This window comes from Aotus nancymaae, unplaced genomic scaffold (assembly GCF_030222135.1).
Source record: "Aotus nancymaae isolate 86718 unplaced genomic scaffold, 86718_ANA_hifiasm-v0.15.2.pri h1tg000007l, whole genome shotgun sequence".
NCBI lineage: Eukaryota > Metazoa > Chordata > Mammalia > Primates > Aotidae > Aotus > Aotus nancymaae.
This window is the reverse complement of record NW_026988418.1, coordinates 38148841-38165558: the sequence shown is the minus strand read 5'-3', so window position 1 is coordinate 38165558 and position 16718 is coordinate 38148841. Positions and strand designations below refer to the sequence as shown.

At 40.1% G+C, this 16718-nt stretch overlaps 1 non-coding gene across 1 annotated transcript; it reads right to left on the bottom strand.

Annotated features, from left to right (window-relative positions):
* Positions 1-10732: 10732 nt before the first annotated feature.
* LOC135273465 (U6 spliceosomal RNA) lies at positions 10733-10839 on the bottom strand. The gene has a single exon (XR_010341266.1). It is a non-coding gene; the product is annotated as a U6 spliceosomal RNA (small nuclear RNA).
* Between the last annotated feature and the right edge of the window lie 5879 nt (positions 10840-16718).

Genomic DNA, 16718 nt, shown 5'->3' with positions numbered 1-16718 from the left:
CTGGTAAAGTAACTGGCCAAGTCTTTCTCTCCTCATCCTCCCTTGCTCCACTATGCCTGCCAACCAGAAGAAGCAAGACTCAAATTCTCCAAGTGAACCTGCTGGAGCCTCTTTCCCTTGAACTGAGATGATGAGAAGAAAAGGGACTCTCCAATACTTTCCTCACAAGACCCTTTGCAATAGCCAACAACTTGAACCTTCTATATCCTCTATACTGCAGACAAGTCAAGTCTTGCAATAAACTGTATTATTCATGTAATAATTTCTTGTAATAATAAGGTGGTCTGTCATTTTGGAATGTGGCATCTATTGTCAACAGAAACCAAAATAACAAGAGTTCCATGTTAACACCCTGTAACCCAAAGGAGGACTTTTTCAGATAAATAGTATACTGTCTGTCACACTGTGCTGGGAGCTGGATTCATTTGGTAGTTTTCAAGCTTTACTCGGGCCAAGTTTTGCAATTTTATGGCAGTGCTTTGGGGACTTTAGGTGGGAATAAGAAGAAAGCCTCAAGTGATGCTCGGTTCTGCCACCTTCATGTCAACAGAAGTTGCTCAGCTTTTGATTTTTGTATGTTGAGTTTTTTTTTTTTTTTTTTTTAATTGCATTTTAGGTTTTGGGGTACATGTGAAGAACATGCAAGGTTGTTGCACAGGTGCACACCTGGCAGTATGATTTGCTGCCTCCCTCCCCTTCACCTATATCTGGCATTTCTCCCCATGCTATCCCTCCCCAACTCCCCACCCCCCCACTATCCCCCCTCCCCCCAACAGACCCCCGTGTATAGTGCTCCCCTCCCTGTGTCCGTGTGTTCTCCTTGTTCAACACCCGCCTATGAGTGAGAACATGTGGTGTTTGATTTTGTGTTCTTGTGTCAGTTTGCTGAGAATGATGTTTTCCAGGTTCATCCATGCCCCTACAAAGGATGTGAACTCCTCCTTTTTGATGGCTGCATAATATTCCATGATGTATATGTGCCACATTTTTCCTGTCCAGTCTATCATCGATGGGCATTTGGGCTGGTTCCAGGTCTTTGCTATTGTAAACTGTGCTGCAATGAACATTCGTGTGCATGTGTCCTTATAGTAGAACGATTTATAATCCTTTGGATATATACCCAGTAATGGGATTGCTGGGTCAAATGGAATTTCTATTTCTAGGTCCTTGAGGAATCGCCACACTGTTTTCCACAGTGGTTGAACTAATTTACACTCCCACCAACAGTGTAAAAGTGTTCCTATTTCTCCACATCCTCTCCAGCATCTGTTGTCTCCAGATTTTTTAATGATCGCCATTCTAACTGGCGTGAGATGGTATCTCAATGTAGTTTTGATTTGCATTTCTCTAATGACCAGTGATGATGAGCATTTTTTCATATGTTTGTTGGCCTCATGTATGTCTTCTTTTTTAAAGTATCTGTTCATATCCTTCGCCCATTTTTGAATGGGCTTGTTTGTTTTTTTCTTGTAAATCTTTTTTAGTTCATTGTAAATTCTGGATATCAGCCCTTTGTCAGACGGGTAGGCTGCAAAAATTTTTTCCCATTCTGTTGGTTGCCGATTCACTCTATTTACTGTTTCTTTTGCCGTGCAAAAGCTGTGGAGTTTGATTAGGTCCCATTTGTCTATTTTGGCTTTTGTTGCCAATGCTTTTGGTGTTTTGGTCATAAAGTCCTTGCCTACGCCTATGTCCTGAATGGTTTTGCCTAGGTTTCCTTCTAGTGTTTTTATGGTGTTATGTCTTATGTTTAAGTCTTTAATCCATCTGGAGTCAATTTTAGTGTAAGGTGTCAGGAAGGGGTCCAGTTTCTGCTTTCTGCATATGGCTAGCCAGTTTTCCCAACACCACTTATTGAACATGGAATCCTTTCCCCATTGATTGTTTTTTTCAGGTTTGTCAAAGATCAGGTGGTTGTAGATATGTTGTGTCACCTCCGACGTCTCTGTTCTGTTCCATTGGTCTATATCTCTGTTTTGGTACCAGTACCATGCTGTTTTGATTACTGTAGCCTTGTAGTAGAGTTTGAAGTCCAGTAGTGTGATGCCTCCTGCTTTGTTCTTTTTGCTTAGAATTGACTTGGCTATGCGGGCTCTCTTTTGGTTCCATATGAAGTTTAAGGTGGTTTTTTCCAGTTCTGTGAGGAAGGTCATTGGTAGCTTGATGGGGATAGCGTTGAATCTGTAAATTACTTTGGGCAGTATGGCCATTTTCACAATATTGATTCTTCCTAACCATGAACATGGAATGTTTCTCCATCTGTTTGTGTCCTCTCTTATTTCGTTGAGCAGTGATTTGTAGTTCTCCTTGAAGAGGTCCTTTACGTTCCTTGTTAGTTGTATTCCTAGGTATTTTATTCTCTTTGTAGCAATTGTGAATGGCAGTTCGTTCTTGATTTGGCTCTCTTTAAGTCTGTTATTGGTGTATAGGAATGCTTGTGATTTTTGCACATTGATTTTGTATCCTGAGACTTTGCTGAAGTTGCTTATCACTTTCAGGAGATTTTGGGCTGAGGTGATAGGGTCTTCTAGATATACAATCATGTCGTCTGCAAATAGAGACAATTTGACTTCCTCCTTTCCTAATTGAATACCCTTTATTTCTTTTTCTTGCCTGATTGCTCTGGCTAGAACTTCCAGTACTATATTGAATAGGAGTGGTGAGAGAGGGCATCCTTGTCTAGTGCCAGATTTCAAAGGGAATGCTTCCAGTTTTTGCCCATTCAGTATGATATTGGCTGTCGGTTTGTCATAAATAGCTTTTATTATTTTGAGATACGTTCCATCGATACCTAGTTTCTTGAGGGTTTTTAGCATAAAGGGCTGTTGAATTTTGTCGAAGGCCTTCTCTGCATCAATTGAGATAATCATGTGGTTTTTGTCTTTGGTTCTGTTTATGTGGTGAATTACATTTATAGACTTGCGTATATTGAACCAGCCTTGCATCCCCGGGATGAATCCTACTTGATCATGGTGGATAAGCTTTTTGATGTGCTGTTGTAATCGGCTTGCCAGTATTTTATTGAAGATTTTTGCATCTATGTTCATCATGGATATTGGCCTGTAGTTTTCTTTTCTTGTTGAGTCTCTGCCGGGTTTTGGTATTAGGATGATGTTGGTCTCATAAAATGATTTGGGAAGGATTCCCTCTTTTTGGATTATTTGGAATAGTTTCAGTAGGAATGGTACCAGTTCCTCTTTGTATGTCTGGTAGAATTCGGCTGTGAGACCATCTGGGCCTGGGCTTTTTTTGGGTGGTAGGCTCTTAATTGCTGCCTCGACTTCAGACCTTGTTATTGGTCTATTCAGGGTTTCGACTTCTTCCTGGTTTAGGCATGGGAGGAGACTACTGTCCAGGAATTTATCCATTTCTTCCAGGTTTTCTAATTTATGTGCATAGAGTTGTTTGTAATAATCTCTGATGATGGTTTGAATTTCTGTGGCATCTGTGGTGATATCCCCTTTATCATTTTTTATTGCATCTATTTGGTTATTCTCTCTTTTCTTTTTTATTAGTTTGGCTAGTGGTCTGTCTATTTTGTTGATCTTTTCAAAAAACCAGCTCCTGGATTTATTGATTTTTTGTAGGGTTTTTCGTGTCTCTATCTCCTTCATTTCTGCTTTGATCTTAGTTATTTCTTGTCTTCTGCTAGGTTTTGAGTTTTTTTGATCTTGCTCCTCTAGCTCTTTCAATTTTGATGATAGGGTGTCAATTTTAGTTCTCTCCTTTCTTCTCATGTGGGCACTTATTGCTATATATTTTCCTCTAGAGACTGCTTTAAATGTGTCCCAGAGATTCTGGTATGTGGTGTCTTCATTCTCGTTGGTTTCGAAGAACATCTTTATTTCTGCCTTCATTTCAGTGTTTATCCAGTCAACATTCAGGAGAAAGTTGTTCAATTTCCATGAGGATGTGCGGTTCTGGGTGGGCTTCTGAATTCTGAGTTCTAACTTGATTGCACTGTGGTCTGAGAGACTGTTTGTTATGGTTTCTGTTCTTTTGCATTTGCTGAGGAGTGATTTACTTCCAATTATGTGGTCAATTTTAGAGTAGGTGTGATGTGGTGCTGAGAAGAATGTATATTCTCTGGATTTGGGCTGGAGAGTCCTGTAAATATCTATTAGGTTTGCTTGTTCCAGGTCTGAGTTCAAGTCCTGGATATCCTTATTAATTTTCTGTCTCGTTGATCTGTCTAATATTGACAACGGTGTGTTGAAGTCTCCCAGTATTAATGTGTGGGAGTCTATGTCTCTTTTTAAGTCTTTAAGAACTTGCCTTATGTATCTGGGTGCTCCTGTATTAGGTGCATATATATTTAGGATCGTTAGCTCTTCTTGTTGTATTGATCCTTTTACCATTATGTAATGTCCTTCTTTGTCTCTTTTGATCTTTGTTGCTTTAAAGTATATTTTATCAGAGATGAGAATTGCAACTCCTGCTTTTTTTTGCTCTCCATTTGCTTGGTAAATCTTCCTCCATCCCTTTATTTTGAGCCTTTGTGTATCCTTGCATGTGAGGTGGGTTTCCTGGATACATCACACTGATGGGTTTTGGCTTTTTATCCAATTTGCCAGTCTGTGTCTTTTGATTGGGGCATTTAGTCCATTTACATTTAGGGTTAATATTGTTATGTGTGAGTTTGGTCCTGTCATTTTGATGCTAGCTGGCTGTTTTGCCCATTGGTTGATGGAGATTCTTCATTGTGTTGCTGCTCTTTACCATTTCGTGCGTTTTTGGAGTGGCTGGTGCTGGTTGTTTTTTTCTATGTGTAGTGTCTCCTTCAGGAGCTCTTGTAAAGCTGGTCTGGTGGTGATGAAATCTGTGAGTACTTGCTTGTTCACAAAGGATTTTATTTTTCCTTCACTTATGAAGCTTAGTTTGGCTGGATATGAAATTCTGGGTTGAAAGTTCTTTTCTTTAAGGATGTTGAATATCGGCCCCCACTCTCTTCTGGCCTGTAGGGTTTCTGCTGAGAGATCTGCTGTGAGTCTGATGGGTTTCCCTTTGTGGGTAACCCGACCTTTCTCTCTGGCTGCCCTTAGTATTTTCTCCTTCATTTCAACCCTGGTGAATCTGATGATTATGTGCCTTGGGGTTGCTCTTCTAGAGGAATATCTTTGTGGTGTTCTCTGTATTTCTTGGACTTGAATCTTGGCCTGCCTTGCTAGGTTGGGGAAGTTTTCCTGGATAATATCCTGAAGAGTATTTTCCAGCTTGGATGCATTCTCTTCGTCACATTCAGGTACACCTATCAAACGTAGATTAGGTCTTTTCACGTAGTCCCATATTTCTTGTTGACTCTGTTCATTCCTTTTTACCTTGTTTTCTCTAATCTTCCCTTCTCGTTTTATTTCATTGAGTTGATCTTCAACTTCTGATATCCTTTCTTCTGCTTGGTCAATTCTGCTGTTGAAACTTGTACATGCTTCGCGAAGTTCTCGTGTTGTGTTTTTCAGCTCCATCAATTCATTCATATTCCTCTCTAAGTTGTCCATTCTCGTTAGCATTTCGTCAAGTCTTTTTTCAAGGTTCTTAGTTTCTTTGCATTGGGTTAGAACATGTTCTTTTAGCTCACAGAAGTTTCTTATTATCCATTTTCTGAAAGCTGATTCTGTCATTTCATCACACTCATTCTCCGTCCAGTCTTGTTCCCGTGCTGGTGAGGAGTTATGCTGCCTTGTAGGGGGAGAGGTGTTCTGGTTTTGGGTGTTTTCATCCTTTTTGCTCTGGTTTCTTCCCATCTTTGTGGATTTATCCGCCTATTGACTTTGTAGTTGCTGTCTTTCTGATTTTGGTAATTTTAAGTCTGCAGCAGCTGAACTCATAAACCCCCTTTTCTTCTCCCCAGGTGTTCTGGCCCAGGGGTTTAGCACTTTATGTTTTTCAGCTGTGTTGCTCCCGTTTTCCCTGCCCACAAGGTGGCAGTCTAGTCACACTCAGCCTGCAGAGGCTTCGCTGAGCTGCTGTGGGCTCCGCCCAGCTTCCGTGTGAGCTTCCCAGCAGTCCTGTGGGTGTAGTTAGAACTGCTTCCGCTATGCTGGCCCGCCCCTGTAGTGATGGAGTCTCTGTAGTGGCGGGTTGTCTTGGTTACGGAAAATTGCCCCGGGAACTGCAGGGTGTTTCCCGATGGAGGACGCCCCTCCCCCACAGAGCTGAACTGTCCCGGGTTCAGCCGTGTTTCTAGAGGGGCCCTCTTTGTCCTGTAATCTCTTGGCTTGCCTCCTTGCCACAGTTCCCCTTGCTGGCCCAGAGGGGACACAGTCTCGTTCACTTTGTTCAAGGAGCCGCTGCTCCCCGCCCCCCGTGCAGGCCGAGCGGCTGCTCCGGTCCAACCAGCGGCGCTGGGAATGCGGGGAGCTTCTCCGCTCAATTAAAATCCGCTGCCCTGTGTGCCGCTGCGTCAGCCGAAGCAGCGGCTCTGAGATTCGTGGCACTCCCTTGCCCGGGGGTCTCCTGGCTTGGCTCCCTGCTTCAGCTCCCCTTTCTGGCTCAGAGGGAACTCTGTCTCTCTCGCTCTGCGCAAGAAGCCACTGCCCCCCGCTCCAGGGCGTAGGCTGAGCGGCCACTCCGCTCAAACCAGCGGCGCTGGAGACCCGTGGGGCTTTTCCTCCTGTGAATCTCCTGGTCTGTGGGCAGTAAAAGTCCGTCTGGAAATGCGGCGTCCACTCACCCTCTGCGCCTTCTCTCGGAGCTGCAATCCCGACTTCCTCTTAAGTGGCCATCTTGGATCGATCTCTGTATGTTGAGTTTTAATGTTAAGATTTCACTGGGAGAAGATTATGCTGCCAAAAAGAGGCTGCTTCCTGGTAGACCTCATCTTAACTATTGATTAATTCACTCGTCTGTCTATTCTGAGCAAGACACCAGTCTAGGCAGTTTCACTCTGATCCTGGGAGTTCAGAACTGCTATTGCAGTTAATCTACAGGGCTTCCAATTATAAGTTAAAACAGCTCTGCATAGGCCAGCCACTTTTTCACTGGATGAGCTTAGAGGAGTTATTGAAACTTTCTATGTTTCAGTTTTCTCATCTGTTAAATACCTATCTGGTAGTATTGTTTTGAATTGTATATGCCAAGTGTCTTGCATGGTACTTCCTGAGTGCATGTATGTTGGCACTTAGGAAATCACAGCTATGTGGCCTTTCAAAGCTGTCTTGGAAGCTAAGAAGCAAAGTTCATAGAAACCATCCTCTCTTGTGTCATTAATTTAAAGGATCTTGCTCTGGTGACACCTGTGAAAAGGGGACACCATGTCCTCTTAAACCGTTTCCTTCTCCTATACCCTAAGTGAGAGATTAAAACAGAGTTTTGGAGCCTTTTATTGTGGGTACAGGACATAAGGGAAATGTCTCCCCAATTTGAATGCATACCAGGAGCAAGAAATCAGAAGCACCATTTACGGAATAGGGAGTCCTTTCCCTATTACTTGTTTTTGTCAGCTTTGTCAAAGATCAGACGGCTGTAGGTGTACAGCCTTATTTCTGGTCTCTCTATTGTTCCATTGGTCTACGTGTCTTCTTATACCAATACCATGCTCTTTTGGTTACTGTGGCCCTGTAGTATAGTTCAAAGTTGGATGAGAGATCTCCAGCTTTGTTTTTCTTGCTTAGGATTGCTTTGGTTATTTGGGCTCTTTTTGGGTTTCATATGAATGCTAAAATAGTTTTTTTCTAGTTCTATAAAGAATGTCTTTGGTAGTTTGATAGGAATGCATTGGATCTATAAAGTGCTTTGGTCAGTACAGCCATTTTAATGATACTGATTCTTCCAATCCATGAGCATTAAATGTTTTTCCATTTGTTTGCGTCATTTCTAATTTCTTTGAGCAGTATTTTGTAATTCTCATTTAGAGATCTTTTACCTCCCTGGTTAGCTGTAGTTTTAGGTATTTTATTCTTTTTTGGCAATTGTAAATAGGATTGCGCTCCTCATTTGGCTCTCGGCTTGGCTATTGTTGGTGTATAGTAATGCTAGTGATTTTTGTTCATTAATTTTGTATCCCAGAACTTTGCTGGAGTTGATTATAGCTCAAGGAACTTTTGGACTGAGACTCTGGGGTTTTCTAGATATAGGATTATGTCATGTGCAAACAGGAACAATTTAACTTCCATTTTCCTATTTGGATGCCCTTTATTTTTTTCTCTTTGCCTGATTTTCCTGGTCTGGACTTCCAATACTATGTTGAATAGGAGTGGTGAGAGAGGGCATCTTTATCTTGCACTGGTTTTCAAGATGAATGCTTCCAGCTTTTGCCCACTCAGTATGATGTTGGCTGTGAGTCTGTCATAAATGGTTCTTATTATTTTGAGGTATGGTCTCTTGATACCTAGTTTACTGAGGTAATCATATGGGGGTTTTTTTGCCTTTAGTTCTGCTTATGTGATGAATCACATTTATTGATTTGCATATCTTGAGCCAATCTTGCATCCCAGGGATAAAGCCTACTTGATCTTTGTGGATTAGCTTTTCAATGTGCTGCTAGATTCGGTTTGCCAGTATTTTGTTAAGAATTTTTGCATCAATGTTCATCAAGGAAATTGACCTGAAATTTTCTTTTTCTGCTGTGTTTCTGCCAGGTTTTCGTATCAGAATGATGCTGGCCTCATATAATGAGATGAGCCAGAGTCCCTCCTCCTCAATTTTTGGAATAGTTTCAGTTGGAATAATACCAGCTCTTTTTTGTACATATGGTAGAATTTGGCTTTGAATTTGTCTGGTCATGGGCTTCTTTTTTTTTTTTTTTGTAGACAATTTATTACTGATTCAATTTTGAAGCTTATTATTGGTCTGTTCAGGGACTCAGTTTCTTCCATTTCAGTCTTGGGAGGGTGTATGTGTCCAATAAGTTAACCATCTCTTCTAGGTTTTCTAGTTTATGTGCATAGAGGTGTTTATAGTACTTTCTGATGGTTATTTTTATTTTTCTGGGGTCAGAGATAACATCCCCTTTGGCATTTCTAATTGTTTTTATTTGAATCTTCTCTCTCTTCTTATTAGTCTAGCTAGTGGCCTATATTATTAATTTTTCTAAAGGAAAATTAGATTTGCTGGATTCGTTGATCTTTTGAATGGTCTTTTGTGTCTTGGTATCCTTCAGTTCAGCACTGATTTGTGTTATTTCTTGTCTTCTCCTAGCTTTGGGGTTGGTTTGCCCATACTTCTCTAGTTCTATTAGTTGTGATGTTAAGTTGTGAATTTGAGATCTTTCTAATTTTTTGATGTGGACATTTAATGCTATAAATTTCCCTCTTAATACTAACTTAGCTGTGTCTCAGAGATTCTGGTATGTTGTATCTTTGTTTTCCTTAGTTTCAAATAACTTCTTGATTTCTGTCTTAATTTCATTATTTACCCCAAAGTGAATCAAAAGCATGTTGTTTAATTTTCATGTAATTGTGTAGTTTTGAGCAATTTTTAGTCTTGATTTCTAATTTTATTGTATTATGGTTTGAGAGTGTGTTTGGTATTTCAGTTCTTTTGCATTTGCTAAGGATTGTTTTATGTCCAATTGCATGGTCTGTTTTACAGTATGTGTCATGTGGTGATGAGAAAAATGTATATTGTGTTGCTTTGGGATGAAGTATTCTATAGAGGACTATCAGATCCATTTGGTCCAATGTTGAGTTCAGGTCCTGAATATTGTTGCTAATTTTCTGACTCAATCTTCTGCCTAATACTATCAGTGGAGTATTGATGTCTCCACCATTATTGTGTGGGAGTCTAAATATCTTTGTGAGTCTCTAAGAACTTGGTTTATGAATCTGGGTGCTCCTGTGTTGGATGCATATATATTTAGTATAGTTAGGTCTTCTTGTTGAATTTCACTCTCTACTATTATTGTCATGCCCGTTTTTGCCTTTTTTGATTTTTGTTGGTTTAAAAGCTGTTTCATCTGAAATCAGGATTGCAACCCCTGCTTTTTTCTGATTTCCATTTGCTTGGTAGATTTCCCTCTATGCCCTTAATTCTGAGCCTATGGATGTCACTGCATGTGAGATGGGTCTTTTGAAAACAGCATACTATTGGGTCTTGGTTTTCTATCCAGCTTACCACTCTGTGCTTTTTAAGTGGGGGCATTTCACCAATTTACATTCTAAGTTAAAATTGACATGTATGCATTTCATCCTGCCATTGTGTTGTTAGGTGGTTATGATGCTGGCTTGTTTGTATAGTTGCTTTATAGTGTCACTGGCCTGTGCACTTAAGTGGGTTTTTATATTGCCTATTAATGGTCTTTCCTTTCCATATTTAGTGATTCTTTCAAGATCTCCCGTCAGGCAGGTCTGGTGGTAACAAACTCCCTCACCATTTACTTATTGGGAAAGGATTTTATTTCTTTTTTGCTAAGAAAGCTTAGTTTGGCTGGACATGTAATTCTTGGTTGAAGATTTTTTTCTTTAAGAACATTATATAGGCTCTCAATCTCTTCTGGGTTGTAAGGTTTCTGCTGAGCAGCTTGATGTTAGCCTGATGAGGTTCCCTTTATAGGTGACCTGTCCTTTCTCTCTAGATGCCTTTAACATTACTTTCTTTCATTTTGACCTTAGAAAATCTGATTATGTGTCTTGGGGATGATCTTCTCCTGTAGAATCTTACAAAGGTTCTCTGTATTTTCCGAATTTGACTGTTGGCTTCTCTAGAGAGGTTGGGGAAGTTTTCATAAATGATAACCTGGAATTTGTTTTCCAACTTGTTTGTGCCCTCCTTATCTCTTTCAGGGATGCCAATGATTAAAAATATGGAACACTCTACAAATTTGCGTATCATCCTTGTATAGGGGCCATGATGATCTTCTCTGTATCATTCCAATTTTAGTACATGTGCTGTTAAAGTAAGCACATAAACCAAGTTTTCTAATAACAAGGCAGATGCCTGTTCCCCAAAGGCAGCTTGCTCCTAAGGAAGAAGACTGAACAGCTAACCATTCTCCATAGTCCTCCTAACCTTACTCATCTAACATTGCTATTTATGTAGGAAGAAATAAAGGGTGGAACAATCAGCCAAAGTGTTTAGAGAAAATTTATTGTTATAAACACAATCCTAAAATTCATATGGAACCAAAAAGGATCCCACATAGCCAAAGCAAGACTAAGCAAAAAGAACAAACCTGGAGGCATCACATTACCTGACTTCAAACTATACCACAAGGCTGTGGTTACAAAAGTGGCATGGTACTGGCATAAAAATAGGCATGTACACTAATGACACAGAATAGAGAACCTAGAAATAAAGCTAAATATTTCCAGCTAGCTGATCTTTGACAAAGCAAATGAAAACATAAAGTAGGAAAGGATATTACATTCAACAAATGGTGCTGGGATAATTGGCAAACCACATGTAGAAAATGAAGTTGGATACTTATCTCTCACATTACACAAAAATCAACTGAAGATGGATCAAAGACTTAAATCCAAGACCTGAAACCATAAAAATTCTGGAAGATAGCAATGGAAAAAACTCTTCTCAGTGTTAGCTTAGGCAAAGAGTTCATACCAAAAATCCAAACACAAATGCAATTTAAAAAAAAAAAAGATAAATAGATGGGACCTAATTAAACTAAAAAGCTTCTGCACAGCAAAAGAAATAATTGGCAAAGTAAACAGACAACACATAGAATGGGAGCAAATTTTTGTAATTTATGTACCCAACAAAGGACTAATATCCAGAATCTATAAGAAACTCAAAAAAATATAGCAAGGAAAAAAACAAAACAAATAATTCCATTAAAAAGTGGGCTAAGGACATGAATAGACAATTCTCAAAAGCAGATATATAAATGGACATCAAACTTAGGAAAAAATGTTCAATATCACTAATTATCAGGGAAATGCAAATCAAAACCACAATTCAATACCACCTTACTCCTGCAAAAATGGCCATAATTAAAAAATCAAAAATTAACAAATGTCCTGAATGTGGTGAAAAGAGAACACTTTCACCTGGATGGTGGGAATGTAAATTAGTACAACCTCTATGGAAAACAGTATGGAGATTTCTTTAAGACCTAAGAGTAGACCTACTGTTTGATCCAGCAATCCCACTACTGAGTATCTTCCCAGTGGAAAATAATTCATTATATGAAAAAGACACTTGCACACATATAAACATATAGCAGCACGATTTGCAATTGCAAAAGTATGAAACCAGCCTTAATGTCCACTGACCAAAGAGTGGGTAAAGAAAATGTGATATACACCATGGAATACTACTCAGCCATAAAAAGGAATAAAATAATGACATTTGCAGAAACATGGATGGACTTGGAGACCATTATTCTAAGTGAAGTAACTCAGGAATGCAAAACCGAACATCTTATGTTCTCACTTATAGGCAGGAGCTAAGCTATGAGGACACAAAAGCATAAGAATTACATAATAGAATTTGGAGACTCCAGGGGAAGGGTAGAGAGGAGGTGAGGGATAAAAGACTACACATTGGATACAGTGTATATTGCTCAGGTGATGGATGCACCAAAATCTCAGAAATCACCACTAATAAATTTTTTATGTAACCAAACACCACCTGTTTCCCCAAAACTATTGAAATAAAAAGAAAATGAAAAAAAAAAACAAGGAATAGTGAAGACATATTCTATCTGCTACCATGCACTGTAGCACTTTATCATGTTCTACGTTGAATAATATGTTGCCAAGGTGGCTAGGACAGTGTTTCTTTAGAAGAAATGTCATTTATTCTGAAACAGGAAATAGGATGGCTTTTGAGGCTGAAATTTCAGGGCTAAAGGGCAGAGTTAGAGGAAGGAGTTAGTTCTAGGTTTCAAGTCTTACAGACCTGTCGGGGCAAATGGTTGTGTGGTGTGTGTATGCATGTGTGTCCACACACACTCACATGTACTCATGTGTAAAATAGAGGGGCTATGGATCCAAGCATAAAAAATTACTGATAACTGGGATTACAGAGGTAGGGAGGGACTATAGCTGAATATATCCAGGGTGAGGGTATCAGAGGAGAGACATCCTCATCTCTATATCTGGAGAGCTTCCAGCTGGTAGGAACAGGGACCTGATGGCTCCGGAGCCCTTCTTCAGTGGACAGGGGTTGCACCAGATTCCAGGATGGCCTGAATAGGGCGTGGGGTGGGAGGCCAAATTGCTACGCTGCTAATGTTTCAGTAACACCACTCTTTTGGCACAGGAGCCAAATGAATCATGAATGTCTCCAACAGAACTAAAAGTCACTTCTCTTTAGCATCAGAGTAATAAAGACCAACTCCTTGGACTAAGGAAGTACAGGTTGAGTATCCTTTATCCAAAATGCTTGGTACCAGCAGTGTTTCAGATTCTGGACTTTTTTGGGGGGAGTGGGGGTGATTTTGGAATATTTGCATTGTGTGCCATTAGGCATCCCAAATCTAAAATCCAAAATGCTCCAATGAGCATTTCCTTTGGTATTCAAAAAATTTTAGGTTTTGGAGCATTTTGGATTTTGAATTTTCAGATTTGAGATGTTCAGACTCTATAGCTGGGATCCTAGAAGTTACCATAGTCACAAAGAAGTACACACCTGTTAGGATCAGGTCTCATGGCTATTTCATCAGAATATAAAAAAGATCGGTTTCTTTCTTTCTTTTTTTTTTTGAGACGGAGTTTAGCTCTTGTTACCCAGACTGGAGTGCGATGGCGCGATCTCCGCTTTCTGCAACCTCCGCCTCCTGGGTTCAGGCAATTCTCCTGCCTCAGCCTCCTGAGTAGCTGGGATTACAGGCACGCGCCACCATGCCCAGCTAATTTTTTGTATTTTTAGTAGAGACGGGGTTTCACTATGTTGATCGGGATGGTCTCGATCTCTTGACTTCGTGATCCACCCGCCTCGGCCTCCCAAAGTGCTGGGATTACAGGCGTGAGCCACCGCGCCCGGCCTGGTTTCTTTTTTAATTCCCTAATTTGTGTAAATTAGGATGGTTTCTTGCTTGCACCTTAGACTTTTGGAGATAGGGTAGCATAATGATTAACAGTATATATCCTGAAACTAAACTGCCTGGATTTAAATCCTGGCTCTGCCATTTACAAGCTCTGTAACCTGTGCTCAAATCTCCTCAAGTGAGAAATAGTAATGGTAATAACTAACGTGTGGGATGTAGGGAGGATTAAAGAAAGTTAACATGTGTAAGCTCTTGGCACAGTGCCTGGCACATACCAAGTGTTCACTAAATGTCAGGTATTCATATTAGTATTCTCTTGTTTCTTTTTCCTAGATATCTTGCCTACTGCAATGGAAATGAAGTCTCCCAAAAGGCTTTCAGAACAGGTTGAGCATACTCACAATCAGCACTTAATGACAGAGCCCTTTCTTAAAAAGAAAGAGACTGAGCCGAAAAAAAAAACAGAATACCAGAATTCAGAGTTTAACATTAGGGTTTCCAGCTGAGAGTTATTTTAAGGTACAAGCAGGTAGTGTCATGAAGACTTGGGAGCAGCTCAGTAATCCCACAGAGAGACTCCACTGGCAAGCAAATCATTTAGCGGAGCCCGGGGTGTTCCTAGGAGATTCAGGCAGGGGGCCCAAATGTGATTATTTTTGTTTCCATTTCTAAGGAAAAGCTGGAAGGGAGAGAATTTGGATTGAGAGAGTAAAATAAGGGGATTGGATATGATGATCTCCAAAGATTGTTCCAGCATTCTGCAAGGCACAGAGTCTGTGAGCATGACTAAAAGAAGGAAGATTTTAAAATATTCAAGGCAGGAGAATTCAGGCAGATGCTCAGGAAAATATGTCCTAACCAAATTCCTGCTGAACCTCAGAATATCCTGGTAAGGAAAATGATGTGAATTTCATACCCAGAGTTATGGAAAATAAAATGAAACACATAAGCTTGGGGGAAAATCTTACACTGGTAGAGATACAAGCTTCTTTATTCAGTCAGTCTTTCCTCATTTCACCATGGCTAGAAGTTATGTTATGTCAAAGGAAGCTTCAAAAGACTTTTGATGGACAAATTCAACAGCAGCTACAATCAAATCTTCCCTGTTCTCTTTTGTCATCTCCTATTTGAACAATAGTTATTAGGCCTAGACTTACAAGGGCAAAATAATTCATAAATTATATTTAAATGTGACTGTCTAAAGATCTCAGGACTAGTATAGTGGTCTCTTACATCTCTAAGAAGCAGTCCAAATAGTTGTGCTATGAGTAGAGTTTGTGAGTTACAAGGTCATTAAATTAGGCTGTAAAATTCCATTTGACAAGTAAGAATATGAAAATGGAATTAAAGTATTGCTGCAAGAGACGAATTTTTGTGTTTCAAGAGATGAAAGATGGGGAAAGCTTTGGCAAGAACCAGGGATGAGACAAGCAGCTGCTGTGCAAATCTTTTTGCTATTATTCTACCAGAGCATCCCTGATGTTTTCAGGCCAGGATTTCTCGCCCTACACAAACACCAATCATTCTGCCAAGATGTTGGCTAAGCATTCTGCGTAGGAGTTGTGCCACTCTATTCTGTCCATTAGCAAAGCCACAGACTTTCCATGCTCCTTCTCCCTCTGCCATTTGGTCTTTAAGATGCCTGTTGTTACCCTGCTTATCATTCCTTCTTTGGTGGAAAGAAGGGAAGGCAAGAGAAACTTTCTAAGTCATCATTGAAATCTGGAACAGCAGTCTTCCTCTGGTGCTACCTTCCTGCTCACCCGTCTTTACCATCTTAACAGCATGGCACAATTCAGTAGCATTCATGTCACAGTTGCATCTTGGGCAATCTTCTCTTGAGGCACAGAGAACACGCCTATTAGCACTGATTCCCTGTATCCTCAGTTGTCAGCCTCTTTGGAAAAGGGATTCTCATATGAGAATATCTTACAACACCAAGTATATTGGGCCCTTCCCATCTTGAAAGAAGCATTTGCATCAATGCAGGTTAGCACACGAGGTAGAGAAAATATACCAAATAATAATAATAATAAAAAGATAACCCCATCTCTTGGTCACTCAGTGACTCAGATTTCCTACCTGAAAACTAGGCTCAAGCCAGTATCTCTGTGACTAGCCAAAATGTCTGCATATTTGAAAAATATGTAGATGTTGGGTACTAAGTGTACTCACCCAAATGATTGACTCACACTTTGGCAACTGCATAGTGCCAAATAGCATTTTGGTAAGAGATTTCATGGAATTAAAAAAAAAATCAACAAAAGGATTTTTGGTATAAACAAAATAGATCTAATTGTTCTGAATTTTTGACCTGCCAGGGCTGGTTAAGCTCTGAGTGTATCTTAGTTGGCTTGCTCCTAGGACACCTGCCTCCCTCATTCTCAACTTTCACTGTAACATATGTGAGGAAAAAATAAATCAAAGACCTGAGTTCAAATCCCAGCCCACCAGGAGAGTCATTTGGCCATGCTGAGCCTCAATTGTATCATCTCTAAAGTGGGAATGATAATAATCTACCATGTGGCAACGTTGTGAAGAGTAAATATAGTGTACTTTAAACCCCCAGCTCACAGCAGACCCTAGAAAAATAAACAGTAGACTAATGAAGGCAAATATGGTGTGAATTAGCAAGTCCCTCCTACAGTCCCGGGGTTTCTCAAAGTGTAGTCTCTGACCATCTGTTGCAGAATTCTTCCAGGAAGCTTAGGAGAGACAGAGACTTCTGATCCCTACCTCAGATGTGACAGATCAGAATTTCTGAGACCGACCATTTCTAATACCACCCCAGTCTCCAGATGACTCTTGAGTATCTTAAAATTTGAGAATTAGATGC